This window comes from Chelonoidis abingdonii, chromosome 7 (assembly GCF_003597395.2).
Source record: "Chelonoidis abingdonii isolate Lonesome George chromosome 7, CheloAbing_2.0, whole genome shotgun sequence".
In the NCBI taxonomy this organism is placed as follows: domain Eukaryota; kingdom Metazoa; phylum Chordata; order Testudines; family Testudinidae; genus Chelonoidis; species Chelonoidis abingdonii.
The window spans coordinates 88,905,003-88,914,687 of NC_133775.1; positions in this window are offsets into that span (position 1 = coordinate 88,905,003).

A 9,685-nucleotide genomic window follows, 5' to 3' on the forward strand; every position below is an offset into this window, starting at 1 on the left:
CGCCGCGCCCGCCGGCGGAGCAAGGGAGGAGCAGGCGGGCAGTGGCGGTGCGGTGCGGGGATCGCGCACTCAGCCGGGACCCTCCCGCTGCGTGTCCGGAGAGTGTCAGCTCTGCTCAGCCGTCACTCTGCCTGGTCATTGTCAGGGGGGAGTCCCTGCCTGCCCGCAGCGTCCTGCGGGCAGCTTGGCACTTGCGCCCCGGCTCTCTTTCCTTTGGAGGATGTGCCTGGCGTTTCTGTCCTAGGGAGGAAGATAGACAGACGGACACGGCGTAGCCAAATCGCCCTAAACCGAGGCTAGATCTTCAGCTGATGTCCCTGCCATACATCGACCTAGCTCCATGGCCTGCTGAGACGCGAGCCTCCGGCTCCATAGGCTCCTGCATCAGTATCATCGGGGTGTTGGGAACTTGAATCTAAATTCTGCTCTGAATTTTGAAAATACTCATTTAAATATGGGATTGAGCCAAAACCCGGATGTGAGAGCCCTAAACCAGAGTGTCTTCACAATCCCAGATCAGGATCCCAGGGAGGGCTGCCCTCTGAGCGCATCTATTACAGGGAGTGCAGCTTTCAAACAGGAGAGCTGTAAGTGCTGTTCTTCTCTGACCTGGCTGTAAAAATATGACCCTGAGGCTCCTGTTCACTATCTCAGTGGTTTTCTGACCAAATCTGCTCTGTTTGCCAGGGAAATGATGTGTTCTCTAATGCCAGCCCTGCAGACCCAGCCTGGGTCTGTGTGTCAAGCTGCAGTCTTTCCACCTATCTTAGCATTACCAGTATCTCCAGCTCTCCAGGACATATTAGGGCCACAGCTACCTCTGTGTAACTATATGGTCTAAAGATTACACCCTAAGTGATAGTTGTGCAATCACATTTCCACTAACAGGCTTATCCAGCTGTGACTGCCTGGAATTTAGTAACCCTTACTGTTGATCATGAACAAGATGGGTCAGAATCCAAAGCCCACTCTATCTTTGTGTTGGCCCTTAGTAAAAACCTAGTTGATTCTGCCCTATGAATGTCAGCAGATAGGACTCTGATACTCAACAGACCTGCTCTCATTGTGTAAGTCCCCGGTCCTGCCATGACATCAACCCCACAAGTTGCTTAATTGAGTTCAGGTGGATGCTACTGCAGGATTAGGGTAAAAAAAAGGTCCCATTTTAACACATACATTCTTCAGGGTAGGACCACACTATAAAAGGGTGTTCCAGTCTTTCTTCTGAATGCTCAGTATGGCCTTAGGTTGGGGCATAAAAGGGCTATTTACACCAAAGTGCAAATTTAGGCATCTCAGTGTGGGAAAATGGACAGTCTATAAAGGTGCCTGTGTTTATGAGAAAAGCTATCTACTACATTACAGCACATAATGGTGGTTGAACTTTTTCAAAAATACAACAAACATCTTTCACAGAAAACCCCCATTTTTTTCAATATTTCAGCCTTTCCCTTTTCCAGCCCATTCATAGAGTGGTTGAGATTTGGATGGAAAACTTTCAACAATAGTCTATGGAAATTTGTCAGCTTTTTCCACCAGCTCTAACCACCTAGTTGCACAAAATCTGACACACAAGGCCACCATACAGTTTATTTTTGTTCATTACATACATTTATTAGATGTTCATCTCTTTAGTAATGAAATGCAAATAATAATTAATAGTATATTATGCATTAAGAAAACTATTGGCAGGATTGGATCCAGGAAGAAATGCAGTCTCTAACCACAAACTTTGGCCCCACAGCACAGACTGTATCCATTGGTCTACACCGGCCTGACAGGAGCCCTCCCAAAGTTGAAGGTTAATTTTAATGAATTCTCAACAGAGATTTCATTTTGTATCTTCCCAGTACTGGGAGCTTTCAGTGCCGCTTGTGATCATAGCTTTTGTTATTAATATTAAACCCACTTTCTCTTTGCCTCAGTCTCGTGGTTTTAGCTCCTACTGATAGATCATGATACTGCTGTACCTGCACACACACACACACCCCACCTCAACACACACCCCACTCACTGTGATCTCCTCCCCAAATGGAGTAGATACTTCCATGGCATACTGTCTGACAGTCCTGATAGCAGCAGCCTTCCTGCTATCACAATTATTCTGAGACAATATCAGCAACAACTACCATGGCACTATTGTGCGTAAGTGTAAGTCTGACAAAATAAAATGATAAACCTCAGAGCGTATAGGTCCCAATCCAGCAACATATTTAAACGCTGACTTAACTGTAGCATGAGTAGTGCTGTTGAAGTCAATGGATTTACTCACATGCTTGAAGTTAAGCATATGCTTTGCTGGATCAGAAACATATATACAGTAGAACTGCAGAGTTAAAAACACCTCGGGAATGGAGGTTGCTCATAGCTCTGAAATGTTCGTAACTAAGAACAAAACCTTATGGATGTTCTTTCAAAAGTTCACAACTGAACATTGACTTAATACAGCTTGAAACTTTACTATGCAGAAGAAAAATGCTGTGTTCCCTTTTCTTTTTTTAGTAATTTACATTTAACACAATGTACTGTACTGTATTTGCTGCTTTCTTTCTTTCTTCTGCTGCTGCCTGATTGCATATTTCCAGTTCCAAATGAGGTGTGAGGTTGACTGGTCAGTTCATCACTCTGGTATTCGTAACTTTCTACTGTAGCATAAATCAAAATCACTTCTATCTACCTATGTTTTTATACTGCAATCAACATTGTGGTACATGAGATCCTGTCCTCTTTCACCCTAATCCATCACACTAAATTGATGACTGGGGATTGATGAAATAGGAAGTTGGAACTACATTAAAGAAAATCCCTACCAAACACAGCTTTGTTGCATCACAGCAAAATACTCTGAAAGCTCTGATCCACTCTCTTGGTCCCTGGATGTTTTTAGGGAAATACACTTTTTTATTTATATTTTATTGATTTATTTTCAAAAATAAGAGAATAGGAAAAAAGACAGAAGAACAGAAAGATAAAGGGAAACACATTCTGAAATCCTGAACCCCCAGGTTTTAATCCAGAAATTTTGGGTCTAATTCAGACCCAATGATGGAGATTCCACAACCTTCCTAGGCAATTTATTCCAGCGCTTAACCACCCTGACAGTTAGGAAGTTTTTCCTAATGTCCAATCTAAACCTCCTTTGCTGCAATTTAAGCCCATTGCTTCTTATGCTATCCTCAGAGGTTAAGGAGAACAATTTTTCTCCCTCCTTGAAACAACCTTTTATGTACTTGAAAACGGTTATCATGTCCACTCTTAGTCTTCTCTTTTCCAAACTGAACAAACCCATTTTTTTTCAAACTTCCTTCATAGATTATGTTTTCTAGACCTTTAAGCATTTTTGTTGCTCTTCTCTGGATTCTATCCAGTTTGTCCACATCTTTCCTGAAATGTGGAACCCAGAACTGGACACAATACTCCAGCTGAGGCTTAATCAGTGTGAAGTAGAGAAGAAGAATTGTTTCTCTTGTCTTGCTTACAACACTCCTGCTAATATTTCCCAGAATGATGTTTGCTTTTTTTTGCAATAGAGTTACACTATTGACTCATATTTAGATTGTGGTCCACTATGAGCCCCCGATTCCTTTCCACTATACTCCTTCCTAGGCAGTCATTTCCCATTTTGTATGTGTGCAACTGATTGTTCCTTTCTAAGAGGAATACTTTGCATTTGTCCTTATTGAATTTCATCCTATTTACTTCAGACCATTTCTCCAGGTTGCCCAGATAATTTTGAATTATAATCCTATACTCCAAAGCACTTGAAACCCCTCCCAGCTTGGTATCATCTGCAAACTTTATAAATGTACTCTCTATACCATTATCTAAATTGTTGATGAAGATATTGAACAGAATTAGACCCAGAATTGATCCCTGTGGGACCCCACTCATTATGCCCTTCCAGCATGACTGTGAACTACTGATAACTACTCTTATGGTAACTCCATCTAGGTTGCCTTTCCCTAGTTTGTTTCTGAGAAAGTCATGCGAGACAGTATCAAAAGCTTTACTAAAGTCAAGATCTACCACATCTACCACTTCCCCCCATCCACAAGGCTTGTTACCCTGTCAAAGAAAGCAATCAGGTTGGTTTGACAAGATTTGTTCTTAACAAATCCATGCTGACTATTACTTATCACCTTATTATCTTCTAGATGTTTGCAAATTGATTGCTTAACTATTTGCTCCATTATCTTTCCGGGTACTGAAGTTAAGCTAACTGGTCTGTAATTCCCTGGATTGTCCTTATTTCCCTTTTTATAGATTGGCACTATATTTGCCCTTTTCCAGTCTTCTGGAATCTCTCCCGTCTTCCATGACTTTTCAAAGATAATTGATAATGGCTCAGATATCTGCTCAGTCAGCTCCTCAAGTATTTCAGGATGCATTTCACCAGGCCCCAGTAACTTGAAGACATCTAACTTGTCTAAGTAATTTTTAACTTGTTCTTTCCCTATTTTAGCCCCTGATCCTACCTCATTTTCACTGGCATTCACTATATTAGCTGTCCAGTCACTATCAACTTTCTTGGTGAAAACTGAAACAAATAAGTCATTAAGCACCTCTGCCATTTCCATATTTTCTGTTATTGTTTTCCCCACCTCATTGAGTAATGGACCTACCCTGTCCTTAGTCTTCCTCTTGCTTCTAATGTATTTGTAGCTAGTTTGATCTCGTTTTGTGCCTTGGCCTTTCTAATTTTGTCCCTACATGCTTGTGTTATTTGTTTAAATTCATCCTTTGTAATTTGACCTAGTTTCCACTTTCTGTAGGTCTCTTTTTTGATTTTTAGATCATTGAAGATCTCCTGGTTAAGCCAGGGTGGTCACTTGCCATACTTCCTATCTTTCCTACGCAGTACAATAGTTTGCTCTTGTGCCCTTAATAATGTCTCTGAAAAACTGCCAACTATCTTCAGTCGTTTTTTCCCTTAGACTTGTTTCCCCATGAGATCTTACCTACCTTATCTTATCACGATGGGTATCAACGCCTTGATGTCTGATTGATCGGAGTAGAGTGGAAGTTGAGCACTACTTTGCTACAAAACTGTTCATTGGAGCCCAGCACCATTAGCTATACTGAAGTGCATTCTAGAAAGTGAGGGAAAAGACCACTGCAGATAGGAGAAAGAACACAGGAGTCGTGTACCTTGGAACCTTCACAAATCCTAAGGACGAGGAGTGCTGCATGCTAAGACATCATGCTTCTTCGTGCATTGCATCAAGCCTTGTTTAAATGCAAATTCCCTCCAAGATTATAAATGTGTCCAGCATGGACATGAGGCCAAAATAATAATTCAATTTTTTTTTAAAGAAAAACTTGGCAGGATTATACAGAGCGGGAAAGTAGAGGGAGGCATTTTTTCCTCTGGAATAACAAATCAAGGATCTCGTTTTAAAGAAACTCTATATGATTCATTGACACTGAGTCACAATCAGTCCTCAATGGAATTCTGTCTTTGCTGCTGGGGTTGTAATTCTGATGACATTTTGCATGACTGCTGGCTGTGGTCTCAATCATAGATATGAGAAAGGGAGATAAAAAAGCCAAGCCAGCCACGTCAGTTTTATGTATGCGGCACAGTCCCTTTGAAAGCAGCACAGTCTCCTTTGTCCGGTTACTGGGGTTGCTTTCCCTCCCCCCTCCCCAAAAAAGCTGAATATATGAAGTTTCATAGGATTATATGACCTATTAGATCCATTCCCCTGACTAGAACACAACTGCATCCTTATTTTTAGTCCAATCTAAGATTAAAATATTGAATCCATTTTAAGGTTTACTACTTCCTTGCCCTCTCACTCCAAAGCAACTGTTTGGAGGTTACCTCTGAATAGGGTTTATTCTTGGACCAATCATATGAGTCCAGGCCCAAGCTGCAATATCCAGATCTGGAATTTGAATATTCCATCATTCAGGGCTATTAGAGTTCAGCTGGATTTGGGATTAGTCCAACAGAAAGAGATGAGCCATTTGCAAAATGGGGATTTAGTTCTGGGTTCAGATTTTGGACACCATCAGAGTTCAGGAGTGTTGAGACCCAGCATTCTAGTTTCGGACCAGCTCAGTCCTTCAGGTGCATTACAGTCTCTGTGCTACCGCTATCTTCTTTTCTATACTTAAGCAGTAGTGGTAGTAATAGCATTTCTTTGTCATTCCAGTAGCACACACAATATGCTAGGTGCTTTCCAAACAGAAAATAGGGCACAGTTCCCAGCCAACAGCTCACAGTCTGCAGAAAGAGGGCAACGGAGTGGTCCAAAGCACAAGTGGTCAAGGTGGTGAATGGTCATATGTTGGTGATGACGGTTAGAGTAGCACAAAGCGGTTTTGCTCTGGGGAACTGGTGCTCTGGGAAACAGCCCGACCAATTTGCTTTCAGTGTTCGGGTGCAACATTTTCAAAAGACGTGTTGATTCTCATGAGGTGATCAGAGTCTGAGGAAAAACAACTCTCCCTCCATAACTTTTATGTGCAGTAACTTAGGTGGATGTGAGGTTTCAAGAGATGAAAGAGCTCCCATTATCTCCTCTATCCAGGTATCACCTTTACATTGGAAACATGTAATTTCATGGCAGCCTTTCTGTTCCTGGTGCAAGGAGCTCATTTGTTCTCATCAGCATATCTTAGATCAAAATAGATTGGACCCAAATATATTCCTGATACTGGTGAGGGAGGGTGCTGGGGGAAAATACCTTTATTTTTTCTTAATTGTGTTGCTACTTTGTCTCCACTGGGAAGAGTTCAGTTAGTTCAATGCAGTTTTCTCTCTTGGTCAGTTACTCTTTCTTGACCTGGACCTTTTACGAGCTGTACCACAGGTACTTGATGTGTGCTTCGTTTACATGTGTATACTTGGAGGGCAGAGTCAGGTTAGCTTGCCGTGTGCATTTGATATGTGTGTGTGATCAGTGTGTGTGTGCAGTTTGTGTGATATAAGGTAGATTATCAGAAAGGTCACTTTCCTCACACTACCTTAGGATGACTTGTCACATTTTACCCAGGAGAAGAATTAGCTGTGGTAATTCCTCATACTGTATTTGTAATGCTATGTGGAAATACAAATTTAAAATCCAAATTTAGAAATGCTAAATCCTACCTTTCTGCTTTAAAGGTGAGAATTTGTATTAGTTTTTAATAGTGTATCAATAATTATTCATAATATATACCTTGTTTTTCATTAGTGGCTTCCATCTGAAGGTCGCAAATTATTTTATAAGCATTAAAGAACTAATCCTCACAGTGGCCCTTCAAAAAGTATTTATTACCTCAAGAGTATAAATGAGGAAACTGAGGCATCAAGCAGCTGTGCCAGGGTCATGCAGTGAGTTACTGGCAGTGCTGGGAACAGAACTCTGAACTCCTGTCTCCCAGAGTCCTGTAGTCAGAGTATTAAATATGTCTAATACATAGTAACAACCTTTTCTTTCTTTCATTCTTTGTGGGAAATAAATTTAAGATTCCCTTGTTCTCCATTTACAATGTGTGAATAGAAAGCAAGCCATGTGTCAAACAACCCATAAGGAATGTATGCACTGGGATAGGGGGTTGTCAGGGCTGATAAACAGATCCTTCCTAAATCTGAGCAGACCCTCATATCTTCTAGCTGGCAAACATTGTGCTTACGTGTCCCTCCAGCTCATTTTCTTCTTACCATCCTCATAGCATGGCATTGCTAGGTAATGTTGCTAGGCAGCACGTATGCAAATAGGTGGTCAGTCACCGTTTTGGGACAGTACTGACTTTAAACACATTTTCTTTTTGTCTTTTTGAACATGCCAATTCAGTTCCTTTTAAAAATATACAGCTCAGTGAGACTAAAGAGAGAAGATGCCACAGGGCATGAGACCAGATGACATGTGGAGGTCTCTGCTATTTGCATTCCTTAGACAGAAAATATGTCCAATAAGGAGAGAATTCTTCCAAACTGCTGCAATGTTAGAAAAAACCAAATGCCTCACAGTTTGTGCTTTAGCAATACCTGGCATTTACTAGAACCCCTTTCTGCCAAGGACCTCAAAGTGCCTTACAAACACTAATTAATGAAGTCTTATTCCTCCCCACTCGATTTTATAGGCAGAGAATCTGATGCACAATTAGTTGTACTGCAGCGATAGCTCTGGTATCAAATGTCAACATTGTCAAAGAAAAACAGACAATCTTTTCACTTTTTTTGTGAAAGATTTGTCTCTTTTTTCAACCAGCTGTAGCTAGAGGTGTCGTATTACAAATTTCTCCTTACCTTTATATCAAGGCACAATTCATCGCAGGGGTAAATAGGTATTGCTACTCCAGGTTAAAAATTCTCAAATGAATGTGCTATTTCTACACTGGGACACCCCCTATGGTGGGGGGGTGTTTCCCAAAATTACAAGTTTTGCCAGAATGTTGGGCAAAAGGGTGCAGCTGGGTAAAAAAAAATTTCAGCTAATAGTTTATTTGCCCAGCTGTGAAGTTTCAAGGTAACTGAACCTGTTTGTGAAATCCGATCAAATTTGGTGAATAGTTTCAGCTGAAAAAAAAAAAAAAAAAAAGAGGAATTTTTTCCCCAGACAAAATCAAAGTGTTTCATTTCAAAACAAGGGTTTGTTTTGAAGTTTAACCAGATTTAACCAAAAACAAAAGGGTAAAAGACCTTAGTGAGGAGGGAAGATAGCTCCCTTGGTTAAAAGAAGGGACTGTGGTTTATATGTATCTAGAAATGACAGCCAGGCTGTGTGTTCTATGGGTAGACAGTCGCTGTGTGTGTCCGTGTGTGAGTGTGGGTGTATCTAGAAATGACAGCAGGGCTATGTGTTCTATGGGTAGACAGTCGCTGTGTGCGTCCGTGTGTGAATGTGGGTGTATCTAGAAATGCCAGCAGGGCTGTGTGTTCTATGGGTAGACAGTTGCTGTGTGAGTCTGGGTGTGAGTGTGCGTGTGTGCCCACACAATAGGTTTCCTATCTGATCCTGCTCATGTGCAGACGGTGCCTCTCTGGCTGTTTCTGTGAGTGCACATGCCGCTCATGCTTTCAGAGTGTGTCCATGTGACCTGTGTGTGCATGCATTGGGCGTCCCTGGGAATGCATATCGTATCCCAGCACCCACCTTACCCACTGTACTTCAGGTGATGAATTCCATTCTACAGATCGTACGGCAATTAAGCATCAGCTACCCTAGCTTCTCCATTCTCAAGGCAGCAAAATGTAACCCTTATGGTGACTGGTGAGAAGAGATCAATCTCTCCAAAGAGCATCTGGTGCACCCAAGCCATCAACCCTTCCAGGTTAGATTTTCTCAATTCCACATGGAGTAAAAAAAGGGGGGGATGTGGGGGGAAGAATTGTATTATAGGCACTTAAAAAAGTGAAAGAAGAAAGGGAGAAAAGGTTTATGCATCCCACAGACATTGTTCTCTTTCAGCTGCTAGCTTGTTAAACACCCCGTTAGCCAGCGTGTGTGAGTCACGCAGTGAAATGAAAGGAGCCCCCACAGTGCCAACTCGGATTTGCTCCTTAGCCAGGAAAGTTTGCTAAGAGCTTTGATTTTCAAGAGATACTTTAGCTGAGTTTGTTTTATCTCTGTTCTCCTGCAGGAAAGTTTTCATTTAGGAAGGGGTTTGGTTGGGGAGTATAAGGCCTGGTCTACACTACGTGTTTAAACCGAATTTAGCAGCATTAAACCGATTTAACCCTGCACCCGTCCAC